The following is a 21,362-nucleotide window of genomic DNA, read 5'->3' as shown; positions in this document are numbered from 1 at the left end:
TAACTTTGCTTCTTTTTCTTCTACCCAGCTAAGTATAACAGTACAGTCCGTGAAAGATATCTTTTCCTCTTCCTCTGGTTCCGCTTCTTATTCTTCTTTTAAAAGAATGGTTTTACTAATATGGCTGGACTCAGCTTCAAGCTTTGTGACACTTGGGAGCTGCCACCTCGGCCACTTCGTCTCATGTTCTATTTCGTCCTGGAGCTTTACCAGTGAGAGTTGAAAACTCTGGACCATTTTGCTAGGCGTCTTCTCTCTGGACCCATCTCCTCTCGGCCACTTTGTCCTTCTCTCAGGTCTTTGTCTCTGCTGAGGAACTTGCTTCCCTCTATCTCGGTTTTTCCCCTCAGGATCTAGCTATTACCATCTTGGTCTCTTCTCACTGCAAGTACACCCACATCATACAGCACTGCTACTAGTCGGACCTTAGGTCTATTTTTGTCTCAGGTTCAGATCTAACTGATCTTTCTACAGGAAACTGTCATTATCCCTTTGCAATAGCCCCTCCCACTATGAGCTAGTGAAACATTAACTGCTTCTTGCACTATTTTCGGCATAACACAATGCAACATAACTAGCACATCACGATTCACATTACACATTAACAGCACATCACATTTCACATCACAATAATAACATTGGTGTCTTCAAGGGGGAACATGGGAAGTATGTCCATCTCATTACATGTGGACTATTCTTTAATGGGGTAAACTAGAATTTGGAAGCTATCCCATTTTCATATGATTGCTATCCGATCGCTGGGGTATGACTGCTGGGATTGTTAACAATCCTGTAATCCGAGGCTCTGAGAAGCCCCATGGGAATTAAGTGGTGATTAGAGTTGATCGAACCCGCCAAAATCCGGGACCAGCGAATCACTGCCGGACTGAAAAAAAAGTCCGGATCCACTCAGGATTCCAGTGCTCATATAAGTCTATGGGGACCAGAATCCGGAGATTAAAAACATTTGTGGAGGATATAGGGGGGTAGGAGCTTGTGCGGTATACTCACCCGAGGCTGTGTCATGGCAGCAAACTCCTTCCGGGTGACGCTTTTCCCTTCTGGAGCCGACAATTCAATATTCATTGTTTTTCCCACCCACCGGCGTGTGTAATTGGTTGCAGTTAGATGCGCACCCACCCTGAGTGTCAGCGTATCAGCTGATTGCAACCAATCACAGGTGGCAGGATGGCCGGTGGGCGGGGAAAGCAGTCCAAGTGTCTGCGGGTCAGTATGGTGAACATGCATGTGTTTCAGAAACACATGTACGTTCCTGACAGAAGTTTTTATTTAAATAAATAATATTAAAAAAAACGACACGCGGTATCCCCTAATTTTGTTACCCTGCCAAGATAAAGCCGGCTGGGGGCTGGTATTCTCAGCCCGCAGCCGCACAGATCCGGCCTTTTACAGTCTGGATCCGCTCAGCCCTAGTGGTGTTCAATTATGTACATTGCATCTCTATGGGAGTGCCAAAGATGAGCTAAGTGTTGCGCTCTATCTCTGGAGGCCAAATTAGAGGGAATCTGTCAGTAGGTTTTTGCTACCTCATTTGCAAGCAGCATGATGTAGGTAAAGAGACTCTGAATCCAATAACGTATCACTTAGAATACTGGGTGCAGCAGTTCTGATAAAATCAAAGCTTTTAAATTTAACAATGCATCAGAGCTGAAAGAGTTGCCCCCTACCCACACCAGGCTCTCTATGGCATTGTACATTGACAGTGAGGTACCAATCAGAGGAGGGGGGTGTCACACAACATGGTAGAAGCCAACTATTCACAGCAATGATAAGGTCCTGCTTCTAAAACAAACAGTGCAAATATATAACACCATAGACCTTGACAAGAGAGACATCGCTGAATACAGTGTTAACCCTTACAGCATACTGTCTTCAGATTACATAGCAAAAACCTGCTGACAGATTGCCTTTAATGCTGGGGTCACACTAGCATATTGCATCCAATACAAGAGCATCAGATGCGATCTGCTGATCAATCTGTGCTGTGAGTGTGAGTGTTATAGGGGGCTGTCTGATAATAAAACCTAAAGGAGTATCAGACAGTCAGGGTCCACCGTGCAAAGACTCTGCTGCAGACTATGGCAGAGTGCAATACCTCTGTTAAACTCACAGAGGAATATAATTAGTAAATAAGGCAATTCCTCCCTTACTTGGAGGGTGTGTGGAATGGTCTCTGTTAATAATCACAGAGACAAAGGCAGTGAGTGTGAAATGGCACCTACCTAGGTCCGTTCCTCTAGTGGTGCCAGGAGACGGACAGCAGCGTAAGCCGCACAAAGCTCCTACCTGCGTTCGCTCCACTAGTGTGCGAGGACACGAACCATTAGATATGGCACCTGCCTAGGTCCGCTCTTCTAGTGGTGCAAAAGAGACAGACAGCAGCATAAGCCGCACAAAGCTCCTACCTCTGTTCGCTCCCCTAGTGTGCAAGGATACAAACAACTGCCAGACACAGTATAAGGAACGTTACCCTAGCGTCAACGTCCACCTACGAGTAGAATCACAAGGCCCAGCCGGACCATGTGCCTCAGGCACCTGCCTATGTCCGCTCCCCTAAGAGGTAAGAATACGGACTGCAGCCGAAGCTGTAAGGTATAAGAACGCTACCCTGCTGGTAGCGCTCACCGAGCATAGACAGAGAGATGCCTAGAGGAACGTGCACAGAGCGTCTACTCTCATGCATGAACAAAGAGGACTGAGCGCCGTGCGGCGTGCGTCAGGGTCTTATATAGACTCTGTGCCTCATCCAAAATGGAGGACACCAGAGCCAATCCGCTGCCAGTGACTCGCCCACCCCAGGGCTATGGGACACCCGGTGCCGGGCCGGACTAGTCCGGTGGTAGTCAGTGGTGGCTGGGCCCGGCTCCGTGGCCCTGGTGGGTGTCAGTAGTTTATGTGGCTTGGTTGTTAAAGTATGTGTTCGTGACGCCACCTGTGGTATGCGGCTAATAAGCCGCCGCTGCTGTGTGAGGCCTCCGGGATGATGTTGTGGCAGCAATGGTAGTACTGCTCCCCACAGGTGGAGCAATGCCCGGGGCACAGTTGGTGCTTGTAAATGTCTATGCAGATGAAATAACTGAGGCAACTTCAGAGGTGCAGTTCAAGTTCTTTTACTCACAGTTCTTGTCAGGGCAGGCAGAACCCTTGGACTGCTGGGACCGCTGTCAGGGACCTCCGTCTTCTGGGTGATTCAGAGTGTGAAATCCGGTACCCTCTCTCTTAGTGTCTCTTTCTCTGCTGTCTTCACTAGCCTTGCCTTTGTTAAGATGGACTTGGCTTGGCCTCCATTACAGCCTCCAGGCTGGGGGGTCACCTGTCGGCTGATTACCCCTTTTCTGAAGGTCTGCTCTGGGTTCTGGCCCTGGGAGCTTGCAATTCCCTGGGCCTCGGTTTTTACTGTCTGGAGACTGTCTTTTCACTCCTCCAGTTTCTAGGGACCGTCCCCTGTCGCAGCTAATCACTCCACCGATGTCACCGTGGAACGGGCCACCGCAGCCTGCAGCTACCCGTAGCGCCTCTGGGCCCTCGGCTTCGGTACCCAACAAGGACAGCTCGTGGTACCTACAGGACTACCCGCGGCCCTGCGACCCTTTCTTTCCTTCTCTTCTTTCTCCTCCTTGCCTGCCTCAGCAGGCCTCCTCCTCCCTCCTTTCTCTCGTTCTTCTCCTCCAACTACATGCTGCTTCTCTCACTCCCTGAGGTAAACTGAAACTAACTTGACCTTCCTTTCTCTATCTGCTCTCTGGTCTCCTCCCACCTCCCCAGTTGCTAAGCTACCACCCTATGGGAGCAGGGATGGGTCTTACAGCCCCTCTCAGCATGCAGCATGGGAGGGTTGCCTGCCACTTTCCCTGGTCCTGTGTGTCCCTAGCAATGGGTGTAGTGTGGATTTACCAGGGGACCGGAGTTCACTCTCTTCCTCTCCCAGAATGGGGCATCACACCGCTGATGGGGTGCAATGACCTGTGGCGGCGGAAGCCTCAGGGGCGCCACACTCCCCCACAGCAAATCCCAGCACGTCCTCGGGCTGAAAAACAACAAAAACATGTGGAGAAACTGCAAAAACATTTTTGTATGCAATAACATAAAACAGTAAAACATTTCTTCCCTTTATGGGAGGCACATATCATGAACGTTGCAAACTTCTTATAAAGAAACTATGTGTGCACTTCCAGTCCATTGCACGGTTTGGCAAATCCCCCATAATTCTGGTAGGGGGCACAACAGGTGCAACTAATTACATTTTTGGCTACAACAAGTCCAGTAGCCCGGCAGTTCGTTTCTTTCAATCAAACAAAATGACACAATCAACCAGCCATTAAGTCCAATGGCCTGGTTACATAGGACACATAAACAACATACCAGCCACTAAGTCCAGTGGCCTGGTATGACATGCCACATACACTTCCACCGGGGCCCACATTCCAGTTCAGTGGCCCGGTAGCACATAACATGGGGGGTGACGTCTTCAAAAAGAATAAGGGGCAAAACACAGCAGGAAAGGGTGTCGTCTTCGAAAAGAATGAGGGGCAGACAGGGGCTATCTACAGTTCAGCATCTCTTCATCTTTACTTGTAGGGATTCTTCTCCGGCTCCCCACCTGGCAGCAGGTAGACAGCGGTCAGCACAGTCTGCGTCTGCTGGTCTTGGCGGGCCGCGCCTGGCATGGCGGCGGCCTGTATTGGAGTCGCTGCTGCGGTGTGGATGGGCGCCGCTCCGGCGGCAAAATCTTGGCGGGCCGCACCTGGCGTGGCTGCGGCCCGGATCGGCGTCGCCGCGCCGGGCGTCCCTCCAGGGACCGCGGGCATGGCAGCGGGGGTTGGGGCACCCGCGCCGGCAGGGGCATTAAATGACTCACCCCTCAGTAGCATCTCCGGTGTTCTGGCGGTCGCTGCTCCGCGCGTCGCTTGCCGGATCTGCTGCATCACCTTCGCTGCGATAAGGTACATTTTCTTTATCTGCTGGTCTGGCATTTAGACTCTCTCTGCCAGCCTGCCAGCTTATCTAGTCGCCATTTCTTTTTCTTCCGCTTTCTATGGCGGGCACCGCTTCGCGCGCTTTTCTTGGACAAGGGGGCGGGGCTTCTCTTCGCGCCCTTTCTTCTTGCACGCCCCCCTTCTTCCCGCTCTCAGCAGCGCTAATGGCGGCGGTTTCTCAATAAAGTACACAGTCTGTCACACGGTTCTTCAGGCGCACAGTACCCGGTGTGACCGGGCACGAAATCCTGTTCGTGACGCCAAAGTTGACTCGCCCACCCCAGGGCTATGGGACACCCGGTGCCGGGCCGGACTAGTCCGGTGGTAGTCAGTGGTGGCTGGGCCCGGCTCCGTGGCCCTGGTGGGTGTCAGTAGTTTATGTGGCTTGGTTGTTAAAGTATGTGTTCGTGACGCCACCTGTGGTATGCGGCTAATAAGCCGCCGCTGCTGTGTGAGGCCTCCGGGATGATGTTGTGGCAGCAATGGTAGTACTGCTCCCCACAGGTGGAGCAATGCCCGGGGCACAGTTGGTGCTTGTAAATGTCTATGCAGATGAAATAACTGAGGCAACTTCAGAGGTGCAGTTCAAGTTCTTTTACTCACAGTTCTTGTCAGGGCAGGCAGAACCCTTGGACTGCTGGGACCGCTGTCAGGGACCTCCGTCTTCTGGGTGATTCAGAGTGTGAAATCCGGTACCCTCTCTCTTAGTGTCTCTTTCTCTGCTGTCTTCACTAGCCTTGCCTTTGTTAAGATGGACTTGGCTTGGCCTCCATTACAGCCTCCAGGCTGGGGGGTCACCTGTCGGCTGATTACCCCTTTTCTGAAGGTCTGCTCTGGGTTCTGGCCCTGGGAGCTTGCAATTCCCTGGGCCTCGGTTTTTACTGTCTGGAGACTGTCTTTTCACTCCTCCAGTTTCTAGGGACCGTCCCCTGTCGCAGCTAATCACTCCACCGATGTCACCGTGGAACGGGCCACCGCAGCCTGCAGCTACCCGTAGCGCCTCTGGGCCCTCGGCTTCGGTACCCAACAAGGACAGCTCGTGGTACCTACAGGACTACCCGCGGCCCTGCGACCCTTTCTTTCCTTCTCTTCTTTCTCCTCCTTGCCTGCCTCAGCAGGCCTCCTCCTCCCTCCTTTCTCTCGTTCTTCTCCTCCAACTACATGCTGCTTCTCTCACTCCCTGAGGTAAACTGAAACTAACTTGACCTTCCTTTCTCTATCTGCTCTCTGGTCTCCTCCCACCTCCCCAGTTGCTAAGCTACCACCCTATGGGAGCAGGGATGGGTCTTACAGCCCCTCTCAGCATGCAGCATGGGAGGGTTGCCTGCCACTTTCCCTGGTCCTGTGTGTCCCTAGCAATGGGTGTAGTGTGGATTTACCAGGGGACCGGAGTTCACTCTCTTCCTCTCCCAGAATGGGGCATCACACCGCTGATGGGGTGCAATGACCTGTGGCGGCGGAAGCCTCAGGGGCGCCACACCAGAACGACAGGAATGACGTCACGCTGGCCTATCACCGAGCAAAGCGTCACAAGCACATGACCAGCGACCAATCGGCATAGAAGGTGTCAGAGACTTGTGACCACGTGTCACAAGCACATGACCAGCGGCCAATCGGCATAGAAGGTGTCAGAGACATGTGACCACGTGTCAGCGATGATGTCACCCGCACATGTGCAATGGCTCCAAGATAGGCCTTAGTCTCCAGTGCTTGCACATGTGCAGTAGCAAGAAATCTGGACATAGACTCCAGTGCCACAGCAACTGTAACAGTGAGCCGAGTGTCATGCTAATGCGATCCGTTTCTCTCGTATACGAGAATTGGCTCACAGGTGAGAAGTAGAGATTAATCTCTCTATCCCCTACATTGACTGTATCTGTATGTATCGGACTGTACTGATGTAATCCGAGTGCAGTATGATGCTTCACATACACCCATAGACTTGTATGGTTGCGAGTGAGCCGGGATGCACTGCAAATCACAGCATGCTGCGATTTTTTTGCTCATGCCAAATTGAATAACGTTGATCCACGTGCAATACGAGGGTTTTATGTGCCGGTGGTGCATCTATTTATGGCACTAAAAATGGACATTGTATCGTGATTTTTTTCAGATTACTCAGTACAAAAAAGAAATGGACTTGTGACCAGCTCCATAGACAATAATGGGTACATATTCTACTCGTACGGGACTTTCAGATGTCTGAACAAGGTCTTACTAATTTTAAATTGATTTTTCAGTTTCTAAGGTCGTTCTTTGTGGAATGAATTGTACTTTTCATTGGTACTATTTTTGGGCTATGTAGAGCACATTCATTACAATATATCTGAAATTTAACAAAGTTCCTGGAGAAAAGCATGATCTTACTGCCTTCATGCCCCCTAATCAGTTGACTCTGCATTTGGTACTCATACCAGTCTAATATGTACAGGAAACAATTCTCAGATTTTGTAACTTATCACCCACGTATTTGTAGTGGGCTGTTACCATTCTTCAGAATTCTGTCAGCTCTATAGAAACTGGAAGTTCCATTTTCTTACTTTCCGAATACATTGGTCTTACCATTGCAATTTGAGCACTAGCCTAAACCTACCACCAACTTCTCAGATACTCGTTCAAGCCCTTAAGGTACCGACACACTAAGCGACGCTCCAGCAATCCCACCAGCAACCTGACCTGGCAGGGATCGCTGGAGCGTCGCTACACGGGTTGCTGGTGAGCTGTCAAACAGGCAGATCTCACCAGCAACCAGTGACCAGTCCCCAGCCAGCAGCGACGCGTGGAAGCGATGCTGCACTTGGTAACTAAGGTAAATATCGGGTAACTAACCCGATATTTACCTTGGTTACCAGCGCACACCGCTTAGCGCTGGCTCCCTGCACTCCTAGCCAGAGTACACATCGGGTTAATTACCCGATGTGTAGTCTGGCTATGTGTGCAGGGCGCAGGGAGCCGGCACTGACAGCGTGAGAGCGGAGGACGCTGGTAACGAAGGTAAATATCGGGTAATCAAGGAAATGGCTTCTTGGTTACCCGATATTTACCTTGGTTACCAGCGTCCGCAGAAGCCGGCTCCCTGCTCACTGCACATTCAGTTGTTGCTCTCTCGCTATCATACACAGCGATGTGTGCTTCACAGCGGGAGAGCAACAACTAAAAAATGGTCCAGGACATTCAGCAACAACCGGCGACCTCACAGCAGGGGCCAGGTTGTTGCTGGATGTCACACACAGCAACATCGCTAGCAACATCGCTGTTGCGTCACAAAAGTCGTGCCTCAGCAGCGATGTTGCTAGCGATGTTGCTTAGTGAGACGTGGCCTTTAGGGTGGATTGTACAGTATATAATTGTGTTATCAAATATACCTCCTGCTGCAACAATCAATTAAATCTACCACCTCCAACACCTGCAAGAAGAATTCTGTCACATTATGCCGGCATTCATAAAAATGCCGCGCTACAGTAATTTTAGTTTGTTTATCTAATTACTTTTCAGTATGCTGAGCTACCGTAATACTGAGGTATTGCCGGACATATCGTAGTACAAGCAATCAAACGATTGCAGGTTCATGTTAATTAAGGGAGCTAAACAATAAATTAATAGGCATAACTTTATTAGTAATTACAGTGGTATAATAAAAAAATTAAAAAACAAGATAAAATGTATATAAAAATAAAAATGTAATGACCATGCTATCAATACATATGCCAGGATTGAGGTCCTGTATAATATTATTTCATGAGGCAGCCATATTGATGCTCTAAATAGCTAAAAATAAGACAAGGTGAAGTAAATCGTCCATAGCAAATATTGTGCATGTTCAATCATTCAATAAAGTACAAGTGCACGTGTCATTATACACAACCCAATCATCAAGAAAGTTGGTTGAACAAACAGGAAGTTGCCCAAAGGAAAGACTTCAACGTCCCAATAAACACACACATACATGCATAAAAATAAATCAATAAAGATATGGCTAGATAAATGATAGAAATATATTAGATAGATAAATATCCCGCAGTAATATAATGTCACAAACCCCTACTTATTATACACTTGCACCCTTTAGTACCTTTCTTGTGGCAGTAAAGGGTGTTTCGTCTGGTTTAATCTAATAAACAAATAAATACTTAGAAAAAAACAACATGGGTCCACCTTATTTTTAATAACCAGTAAAGGTAAAGCAAACAGCTGGGGGCTAGTATTATCAGTCAGGGAAGGTCCATGGTTATTAGGCCCTTCCCAATCAAAAAATAACAGCCTGCAACCACCCCAAAAGTGCAGAATCACAAAATACTCAATTTATGGCATTTCGGCTCGGCTCTTCCCATTTGCCCTGGTGCGATGACAAGCAGGGTAATGGTAGTTGGGATTTATGTCAGCTGTGTAGTGTCAGCTGGCATCAAGCCCTTGTGTAAGTAATGGAGAAATGTTAATCAGATACACCCCATTACTAACATAGCAGGTAAAAGGAAAAACACACATACAAAAATAGTTTATTTGAATATACACTCCCCAACTGTTTCTTTGGTTTACCAATATATAAAAACAAAAATAAAATTAAATAAAAACAAGAGACTTTCCATCATTCATCAATTTATTAGAAAGCAAAGTTCCTAGGTCCAACATAGTCAGTGGTTTCCACAACATTCCTTGATTTCCTAGATCAAAGGCTATGGAGCCTCAGAACAAGACCCCATAGACTTGAGCAGCAGCCAGTGCTGGCACATGCTATGCTCTGCAAGACCAAGAGACTGTGAAAAGTGGTAACATCAGCATCATCTCCGCTTGTCACTCTGACGTCACCGCTCATCCGTGTCCTTTGTTCTAGGAAATCAAGGAATGTCTTGAGAACCATTGGACTATGTCGGACCTGGGAACTTTGCTTTCTAATAAATAGGCAAATGAGGGAGAGTATCTTATTTTTATTTCTCTCTTTTTATGTCTTTCCATTTGTGGACTATGTCAGATTCAATTGAGTACATCGGGATCCCTGGACTACGACAAACCTGCACAGATTTTATTTAATAAAATGGTGAACCAGTGAAAGTGATAGTGTTTATTCAAATAAAGCATTTTTGGTGTATGTGTTTTTTTTTATTTTTTGGGTTAGTAATGAGTGTGTCTGATAGACACCTCTCGATTACTAATATCAAGGCTTGATGCCAGCTGACATTACCCAGCAAACACCAACCCCATAAACCATTTACCCGGTTGCCACTGCACCACTGCAATAGGGAAAAACTGGGCCAAAGTATCAGAATTGGAGCATCTAATGTGCTACTTCTGGGGCAGCTGCGGGATGGTATTTTTAGGCTAGAATGGTCCCAATAACCATGGACCTTCCGAGCCTGATAATATCAGCTCCCAACTGTCTCCTTTACCTTTGCTAATTGAAAAATAGGGGAGACCTCACGTCGTTTTATGTAATTATTTTCTTATTAATGTATTAGGTTAAACCAGGTTAAAAACACTCCTTTGTGCCACATAACAGGCACTAAAGTGTGCAAGTGTACATTAAGTAGGCAGGTTGGAAAATTAGATAATGTTAGGATATCTATCTATCTCAATCTATTCTATCTAACATATTTCCATCATCTATCAAGCTATTACTTTTTTTGTGTTTGTACACTCCCTGACAGAAGTTCTGTCGCTTATCCATGTTATCTAAATAAAAGCATATAACCTGACTTTAAATTCATCCATTGGTTTTATAAATTACTCTTTTGAAAGCTAAAACCCACCCAAATTTGGTTTAGGTTATGAAAATAAAGTTGCTGCAAAGCTGAAATATTGATCATTTAATGAACACAGAAAGGTCAGATTTTGGCAAGACAAAAGTTTTGTCGTCTTGTCATATAATGCACCTAATCCTAGTTTACATCCTCAAATGTGCTCACTAAATGATCGCTTAATTAATGAGTGTGTATAAAAACAAACTCAGCACCCCAGACCTTCACTTGAACTGCAACTTGACCTCTGACAACATGCCAAAAATCCACCCTGTGACCAAAGCCTTGATTATCAAGAGGCTGAAGACCAGATCCACTGCAGAGGTGGCTGGCACCTTTAATGTGTCTCAGCGTCAAGTACAAAGAATTAAAGAAAGATTTGAAGAGACTGGAGATGTTTTTGAAAAGCCCAGGTCTGTCAGACCCCACAAGGCAACTGCTCAGGAGGAACGTTTGTTGGTTAGAAAATCCAAAGCCAGCCCCTCTTCCACTGCAGCAGAGCTCCAACAGACCTGGTCACCTCAAGTTTCTGTGTCAACTAGAACAGTTTGTAGGATCCTGTCTCGAAATGGCCTCCATGGTCGAATCAGTACCCAGAAGCCAGCACTAAACAAAAGGCAATTAAAAAACCGTATGACATTTGCCAAGTCCCACAGCCTGCTAAACAGATGGACGCTGGAAAAGTAGCAGAAGGTGGATTTCTCTGATGAATATTCAGTTGAATTCCACCAGAGCTGCCAGAAATACTGCAGGAGACATACTGGAGCCCATATGAATCCAAAATACACCCAGAAAACAGTTAAGTTTGGTGGTAGAAAGATCATGGTTTGGGGTTACATTCAGTATAGGGGTGTGCGAAACATTTGCCAGGTGGAAAGCAATATCAATAGCCTAAAATATCAAGAAGTATTAGCAACCTCTTACATTCCCAATCATAAAAGGGGTCAAATTCTGTAGCAGGATGGTGCTCCATCTTATACATACATCTCTACAACAAAGTTCCTCCTGGCAAAGAAGATCAAGGTGCTCAAGGACTGGCCAACCCAGTCCCCGGATATGAACATCATTGGGCATGTTTGGGGTAGGATGAAAGAGGAAGCTTGGAAGATAAAACCAAAGAATCTAGATGAATTCTGGGAAGCATGTAAGACTGCATTCTTTGCTATTCCTGATGACTTCATAAATAAATTGTGTGAATCATTGTTGAACCGCATGGATGCAGTCCTTCAAGCTCATGGAAATCACACAAAATATTAAATATGGCTTTAATAGCACCACAACTTCATTCACCAATGTTATGCAATATATCTTTCATGACCCCACAAGAGTCCGCTCCTGCAACTTCTGCTCCGATTGCCAGGCAACGCCGTGTTCCCACCATGGATAGTGCTTGTGATGGGAGAGGAGTCGGTGCCCGTGGCTCTGCTGAGCACAGGCTCCGCTCATCCACTAGGCTGGGTTTCCCTGGAACCTGCAGTACCACTGGCTGACTGTAGGTGGCGTGTGTCTTCCAGCTGAAGTTGCTATCATTCACCTGCAGCCAATGGGAAGACACCACACCCTTCTTATTCCCCCTCCTGTCATGTGACCACTGCCAGAGATAGTTTGTATTTCTAGTTCCTGTGCTTTTTGTATTTTGATTCCTGTGCGCTGACCTTGCTTGTGTTCTGACTACCCTTCTGTCTGTCGTTTATGTACCTCGCTGCCCGATCAGGATTTGACCTCTGCTTCATTTGCTGATTATGTCCTTGCCTGCCGATTCTGTCTCTGTTCTGCAATTCCTGGTTTGACCGTGCCTGACGACTACTCTCCGGGCTTGAGCCCTCCACAGATAGTGATCACCTTGGCCCTGTGTAATACCAAATCCCTGTATATGGGTTAAAGGGTTTCATGGTTCTAGGGGTCCTGCTTGTTGAGTTGCTTCCCTCTAGCCTGTCCATTACAGCCCGTCTGAGTCTGTAGATCCAGGCAGGCGTTACAATATCTTTGTATTAGAAGTTAATTATTTGTTTGAATTTCACATTTATTTCTGTGGACGACAAAAGTTTTGTCTTGCCAAAATCTGACTTTTCTGTGTTCAGTAAATGATCAATATTTCAGCAACTTTATTTTCATCACCTAAACCAAATTTAGGAGGGTTTCAGCTTTCAAAAGAGTAATTTATAAAACCAATGGATGAATTTACAGTCAGGTTATAAGCTTTTATTTACATAGCGTGGATAAGCGACAGAACTTCTGTCAGGGAGTGTATATTTATTTAGTTAATAGCTGTAATATCTATTATCTATCTATTTATCCATCTATGTTTTCACATCTTTAACACATAAAAAACATTCATATTGGTGTCATGCTTTTTTTCTCCAGTATTTTTCACACAGATGTCGCATGAATGTCACACAGACAGCACACGAATAGAACATGGAAGACACGTGTACATACAGATGATCAAAACGCAACAGGCCACATGTGTGTTTTTTTTAAATGGATATGTGAAGGGGGGTAAGGAGAATAAGTAAAGGGCCAGCTGCCATAAAACCAGAGCTGGTGAGCCACTATTTGTATTAGCGCTACAGCCCAGGTGGGGCAGATTACTGTTCCGGGGCTGCCTGAGCCCATTGCTAATTGCCCCATATTAGGGGAAAAATGTCTTCAAGGCTCCAAATATCCCTGTCTTCTTGTTCCCTTGCATTGATTATTTACTTTCAATTCAGTAGTAAAATCTGTGTTGCGAGAGGCAGAGATGAAGAGTAGAGATGAGCAAACCTCTGAAGGCACGAGTTCGGTTCGTCGAATGGAGACCCCGTTCGACGAACGTTCGGTGAACCGTTCGATGAACCTCTCGAACCCTATTGAAAACAAAGGGAGGCAAACTCGAACACATAAAAACACATAGAAAATGTACCGCCCCGTGCTCGGCTGCAGCCAAGCCGCTCGGATCTGGGCTCGCTGGTGGGTGGCTCGAGCGTCTCCGGACTCGGGGGCTCTGTGGTCACTCCGATCTGAAAGGGGCTGTCGGTTTAGGGGACGTAAGTGTACGGCCGGAGCCGTGTTAACTTCGTGATGCCACCCACGGGATGTGGTGAGGTGGACACCACCACTGCGGTTTACGGGGCACCTGGGGGAGATGTTGCGCAGCAAGTTGTGAACCCCTCCGTGGGTAGGGACCCATTGGTTGAGTAGTTGGGCGGTGCAGGGAGATGGGCGGCCAGAGGGAACTGATGTACTCACGATTAGTAACACACTCAAGTCTCTGGTAAACCAAGTTGATGGTGGTCGGTGCTCAACTCAGAATAACAACTGAACTGAACACAGACTAAACTGTTTTTCTTGCCTCAGGCTCTCTGAACTCCTTGGTGGGCGTGCCAACCACCTGGCTCCGCCCCCTGGCGTGTCCATCAAGCTCTGAGGGAGGTGACTAGGTTTTAATGGTTGGCTGATGACACCTTTTTAGGGGACCGGTGTTGTGAGGGGCTCTAACTGTGACTACCTGGCTAGTCTAGAGCGTCACACTCCCCCTTGGTTAACTACAGACCATCCGCGGGCTGTCTAACCACCACCGTTTATTTTGTTCTGAAAAAGATAATAAAAACATGTATACAAGTATACTAACATATTTACAGTTCCGAAAGCTTGTGTTTCATCCCTTGTGGGAGGCAGTTTCCTTAAATGTTACCAACATCAAACATTTTTATTAACCGGGAACGGGATGGGACCGGGTCCTTTCATTTGTTCACCAGAGCAAACCTAGCCCTGATGCTGCCTCTAAGAACAGGTCAGCACCAGCCCCAGTCCAGGAAACGGGTTCAGGTCCGGGTATTGCCCACACGGACCGGGTAATAAGTTCCTTACCCAGCAGTCTCTCAGAGGCCCCACGTCCAGGGGATCCCTGACCCGGAGGGTTGTCACTGGTTTGCATGGTGACGGGACCACGGCCTACAACATCCCGCAGGCCCTTCCTCCAACCAGCCTCTCCGGAGGCTGTAGGACCTGAAAGGGTGGCCCGGGATTATTTACAAGCACAATAGTTTTCGGGTGGCCTGCAAGTGCTCGGCCGTGTCTATTTAAAACGAGCTAAACTTTAAAACGGGAACATCAACTCAAACTTGCGGCGGGTTCCAGCTCCTTTAAGGCCGGCCATTTTCAGGGCACATGCCTGCAAAGTGCCCCAGCTGCCGACAATACCTGCAGAGCGCCATCATCGTGTTTCTGAAGACGACGATGACGAGCGGGGCCTCATCCTCTAAGGCGGACTCCGTATCATCCCCTGAGCTGTTGCCATCAGTCGCTTCCGACTTGGAGCTGGTGACTACGGGGTCTTCTGAGCCAGGCGCCGTTCCCGTCGTGGCCTGGCGGACTGCCGGGGCCGTCATCCTTCTTGCGGCAGGTGGGTCACCGCCAGCTGCTACACGGGGAGTCACCACCGGAACCTTGGGGTCCACCGCTCCTGCAACCGGAGTGGGAGCTGCAGCTTCCTCGCCGGCCGCCTCCCCCGCAGGCGCCGCTGCTCCAGCGGTCGGCGTGGGGCCGGCATCGGGTTCAGGAGCAGACATCTCCCATCTGCTCCCCCTTGGTCTTTTGCCGGCACTTCTTTTTTTTCTTTTTGCTGGAAGTTTCGTTTTGCGACTTCCGGCTCCCTTTCCGGCTGTGTTCCCAGGGGGCGGGGCTTCAGCTTTCATGCCTTTTCTGTGGGGAAGAAGACTTTTGCGGGAATCTTCGCACCAAAAGATGGTGGCAAGATGGCGGACTCCGAAAACTTTACAACGGATCACCGCTGGCTTCACTTCAAGGCGCACTTCACTAGTGAATGGGTAAGTATCCTGTTTGTGACGCCAGAAAAGTCGATGTGTACCGCCTCGTGCTCGGCTGCAGCCGAGCCGCTCGGATTCGGGCTCGCTGGTGGGTGGCTCGAGCGTCTCCGGACCCAGGGACCCTGTGGTCACTCCGATCTCAAAGGGGCTGGCGGTTTAGGGGACGTACGTGTACGGCCGGAGCTGTGTTAAGTTCGTGACGCCACCCACGGGATGTGGTGAAGGTGGACACCACCGCTGCGGTTTACGAGGCACCCGGGGGAGATGTTGCGCAGCAAGTAGTTAACCCCTCTGTGGGTAGGGATGGTGGCCCCGGGACCCGTTGGGGGAGTAGTTGGGCGGTGCAGGGAGATGGGCGGCCGGAGGGCACTGATGTACTCACGATTAGTAACACACTCAAGTCTCTGGTAAACCAAGTTGATGGTGGTCAGTGCCCGCAGCTGGCTGCGTCTGGTCCCCCACCCGGTTGGTGGTCTCTGCCTTTCTCCTGCACCGTGTTGTGTATTTGTGGGCTACCTGCGCTTCAGCATTGGAAGTCCGTTCCCCGGCTTTGTGGATGTCGGGAGAGCCCTTTTTCCTGCAGACGCTGACCCGTGGGATCTCTCTGCCTGTGCGGTGGCTTTATATCCCCCTCGTTGGGCTGTTGTCTTCAGTCGGGACTTTGGGTGGGAAAGGACCTATAGTCCAGACCGCAATCAGTTAATTAACTCAGTCCAGTGGCTTCTGGACCTCGTTTCAGGGTCTGAGTACCCCCCTTTGTGCTCAGGTTTCCGAGTCGGTTCCCCGGGTCAGTACCGGCGGGCCACTACCCTGTCCCGATCCACCACGGTTCCACCGAGCCATCTTCCTGGCTCCTGCAGGCTGAGGCTACCGTATGCCTCCTAGCCAAAGGTGCCCGGGCTCCAACCCTGGCACCTGTCAGTCTGTTACAGGCCTGTCACACAAGCCTTTCCTCCTCCACTGCACTCTCAAACTCAACTCAGACTAACAACTGAACTGAACTCAGACTAAACTGTTTTTCCTGCCTCAGGCTCTCTTAACTCCTCGGTGGGCGTGCCATTCGCCTGGCTCTGCCCCCTGGTGTGTCCATCAAGCTCTGAGGGAGGTGACTAGGTTTTAATGGTTGGCTGATGACACCTTTTTAGGGGATAGGTGTTGTGCGGGGCTCTAACTGTGACTACATGGCTAGTCCAGGGCGTCACAAAAACACCTTCAAAGGTGCCCAAAAGGTGACTGACAACTCCCAAAACACCACAAATACATGGGAAAGTGACAATGACATATACTCATGCGAAAACAAAACAGCTGGACAAGGAAAAAGAGGAGGAGACACAGATATAGGCATGACATGCCCTTCTAAAATTATGTAAAACACATCAAGGGTACTCCAAGCAGAGTCTCCCTTTTTTCCAATAATTGGGCCCCACAGACACTACTTCAGTGGCATCACTTGTGCCCCAGTTGCAAACTTGACAGATAGATTTGCATCAAGCACAGTCAAAAATACACCAGCCTTAACTGGCCCCAGGATGACACCGGGATAGGTAGCAAAGTTTTTGCTGAACCATGACTTGTTCATCTTGGCTCATTTTTAAAAACACCACAAGGGGACTTCAAGCAGAGTCTCCCTTTTTTTCCCAAAAAACTGGGCCCCACAGACACCACTTCAGTGGCATCACTTGTGCCCCAGTTGCAAATTTGACAGGTAGATTTACAGGGCTGGCTCCAGGTTTTTGTGGGCCTCGGGCGGAAGAGTTCCAGTGGGCCCCATCCACACGCAGACACAAATACGTACACGTACAGTCATGGCCAAAAGTTTTGATAATGACACCAAAATTATATTTTCACATGATCTGTTTCCCTTTGGTTTTTAATTGTGTTTGTCTGATATTTACATCACATACAGAAATATAATTGTAAAAATATTATGAGTACCAAAAGGTTATATTGACAGTTAGCATGAGTTAATGCAGCAAGTCAATATTTGCAGTGTTGACCCCTCTTCTTCAGGACCTCTGCAATTCTCCCTGGCATGCTCTCAATCAACTTCTGGACCAAATCCTGACTGATAGCTGTCCATTCTTGCATAAGCAATGCTTGCATTTTGCCAGAATTTGTTGGTTTTTGTTTGTCTACCCGTCTCTTGATGATTGCCCACAAGTTCTCAATGGGATTAAGATCTGGGGAGTTTCCAGGCCATGGACCCAAAATCTCTATGTTTTGTTCCATGAGCCATTTAGTGATCACCTTTGCTTTATGGCAAGGTGCTCCAACATGCTGGAAAAGGTATTGTTGGGCGCCAAACTGCTCTTGGACAGTTGGGAGAAGTTGCTCTTGGAGGACATTCTGGTACCATTCTTTATTCATGGCTGTGTTTTTAGGCAAGACTGTGAGTGAGCCGATTCCCTTGGCTGACAAGCAACCCCACACATGAATCGTTTCAGGATGCTTAACAGTTGGCATGAGACAAGACTGGTGGTAGCGCTCACCTCTTCTTCCCCTAATAAGCTGTTTTCCAGGTGCCCCAAACAATCGAAAAGGGGATTCATCTGAGAAAATGACTTTACCCCAGTCCTCAGCAGTCCACTCCCTGTACCTTTTGCAGAATATCAGTCGGTCCCTGATGTTTTTTCTGGAGAGAAGTGGCTTCTTTGCTGCCCTTCTTAAAACCAGGCCTTGCTTAAAGAGTCTCCGCCTCACAGTGCGTGCAGAAGCACTCACATCAGCCTGCTGCCATTGCTGAGCTAGCTCAGCACTGCTGGTTGTCCGATCCCGCGGCTGAAACAGCTTTAAGATATGGTCCAGGCGTTTGCTGGTCCTTCTTGGGCGCCCTGGAGCCTTTTTGGCAACAATGGAAGCTCTCTCCTTGAAGTTCTTGATGATGCGATAGATTGTTGACTGAGGTGCAATCTTTGTAGCTGCGATACTCTTCCCTGTTAGGCCATTTTTGTGCAGAGCAATGATGGCTGCACATGTTTCTTTAGAGATAACCATGGTTAACTGAAGAGAAACAATGATACCAAGCACCAGCCTCCTTTTAAAGTGTCCAGTGGTGTCATTCTTACTTAATCATGACTGATTGATCGCCAGCCCTGTCCCCATCAACACCCATACCTGTGTTATGGAACAATCACTAAAACAATGTTAGCTGCTCCTTTTAAGGCAGGAATGCAATGATGTTGAAATGTGTTTTGGGGGTTAAAGTTCATTTTCTTAGCCAATATTGACTTAGCAAGTAATTGCTGTTAAGCTGATCACTCTTTATGACATTCTGGAGTATATGCAAATTGCCATTAGAAAAACGTAAGCAGTAGACTTTGTAAAAATTAATATTTGTAGCATTCTCAAAACTTTTGGCCATGACTGTACATATACATATTTAAAGACAAACTCACAAAAATACATATAAACAGACAAATATATACAGTCATATACACTGACATACAAAGATACACATCATACATGCATACAGACACACACAGCTCTGCTGGATACATATAGACAGACACACACAGCTCTGCTGGATACATATAGACAGACACACAGCTCAGCTGGATACATATAGACAGACACACACAGCTCTGTTGCCTACATACAGACACACACAGCTCTGCTGCATACATACAGACAGACACACACAGCTCTGCTGCATACATACAAACAGACAGACACACATAGCTCTCCTGCATACATACATACAGACACACATAGCTCTGCTGCATACATACAGACACACACTGCTCTGCTGCATACATACAGACAGACACACATAGCTCTGCTGCATACATACAGACACACATAGCTCTACTGCATACATAGACACACATAGCTCTGCTGCATACATACAGACCCACATAACTCTGCTGCATATATACAGACACACATAGCTCTGCAGCATACATACAGACACACATAGCTCTGCAGCATACATACAGACACACATAGCTCTGCATACATACAGACACACATAGCTCTGCATACATACAGACACACATAGCTCTGCATACATACATACAGACACACACTTCTCTGCTGCATACATACAGACACACATAGTTCTGTATACATACATACAGACATACATAGCTCTGCTGCATACATACAGACATACACGTGGCTCTCAGGGGCCCACACACGTGGCTCTTGGGGTCCCACACACGTGGCTCTGGGGGTCCTACACACGCGGCTCTGCGGGGCCCACAAACGCGGCTCTGCGAGGCCCACACACGCAGCTCTGTGGGGCCCACACACGCAGCTCCGGGGGCCAGCACATACAGCACCGGGGAGGGGGGCAGGGCATACATCTCGGGGGGGAGAAGCCCATACAGCTCACCGGGGCCCATAAATCAGGGGGCGGGGAGGCTACATAGCGCTCAGGACACGGTGGAGAGGGGGCCCACACAGCGCCAGAGGGAAGCACACTGCTGGGGGTTGCTGGCTGGCACTGCATCTCCTTCATCTGAGGGACTGAGCAGGAGGCAACGTGGTAGCTCCGCCCACCGATGAAGTTCAAACCAGGAGGTCTGCGCGCCTTAAAGGGACAGCACCGCAGATTTCTGCTGAGAAAGAAGAACTGACTAAGGCGAGTGGACCCCAGCCAAGGGGCAGCAGAACTGACGGGGCAGCCTAACTGACGAGGCCGAGTGGCCCCCCCTGGCTCTCCAGGGCCCCGGCATTTTCCCGGGTGTGCCGTATGCTGACGCTGGCCCTGTAAATTTGCATCAAGCACAGTCAAAAATACGCCAGCCTTAACTGGCCCCAGGTAGGTAGCAAAGTCTTTGCTGAACCATGACTTGTTCATCTTGGCTCAGTTTTAAAAACACCGCAAGGGGACTCCAAGCAGAGCCTCCCTTTTTTCAAAAAATTGGGCCACACACACCACTTCAGTGGCCTCAGTTGTCCCCCAGTTGCAAACTTGACAGGTTGATTTGCATCAAGCACATTCCAAAATACATCAACCTTTACTCTCCCCAGGATGACACCGGGGTAGTAAAGTCCTTGCGGATCCATGACTTGTTCATCTTGATGAACGTTAGTCTGTCCACATTGTCACTGGACAGACGCATGCGCTTATCTGTCAGCACACACCTAGCAGCACTGAAGACACGTTCAGAGACAACGCTGGTTGTGGGACACGACAAGATCTCCAAGGCGTAAGTGGGGAGCTCAGGACATTTTTCAAGATTTGAATCCCAAAACGAGCAAGGCTCCAGTTGCAAAGTCATGGCATCAATGTTCATTTGGAGATACTCCTGTATCATCCTCTCCAGCCGTTGACTATGTGTCAGACTTCTTGTCTATTGTGGCCTTGCATTGGATGGTCTAAAAAAATTATGAAATTATTCCATAAAATTGCTGTTACCAGCACCAGATACGGTGTTGCTGGTACGGTTTAACTGATAATGACGAGACAGTCCCATTTTTCGCAAGTTACAACTGGGAGATTCACTCCGTGCACCACTGGTGTTTGGTGGAAAAGCTGAGCTAAGATTGAGTAACAGCTTCTGCTGATACTCCTGCATACGTGCGTCCCTTTCTATGGCTGGAATTATTTCACAAAATTTGGACTTGTACCGGGGATCTAATAGTGTGGCAACCCAGTAGTCATCATTACTTCTAATTCAGACAATCCGAGGGTCATGTTGTAAGTAGTGCAGCAAGAAGGCTCTCATGTGTCTTGTGCATCCAGGAGGACCAAGTCCTTGGTGTGTTTGTGGCGGCGAGGTGATAACTGTGCTTTCTTCCTCTGACATCTCCCCCCAACCTTGTTCAACCGAAATTTGACCAAGGTCTCCATCTGCTGAGTCTTCCATGCCCATCGAGAG

Source organism: Anomaloglossus baeobatrachus, chromosome 10, assembly GCF_048569485.1.
Source record: "Anomaloglossus baeobatrachus isolate aAnoBae1 chromosome 10, aAnoBae1.hap1, whole genome shotgun sequence".
In the NCBI taxonomy this organism is placed as follows: domain Eukaryota; kingdom Metazoa; phylum Chordata; class Amphibia; order Anura; family Aromobatidae; genus Anomaloglossus; species Anomaloglossus baeobatrachus.
This window is presented reverse-complemented; position numbering follows the sequence as displayed.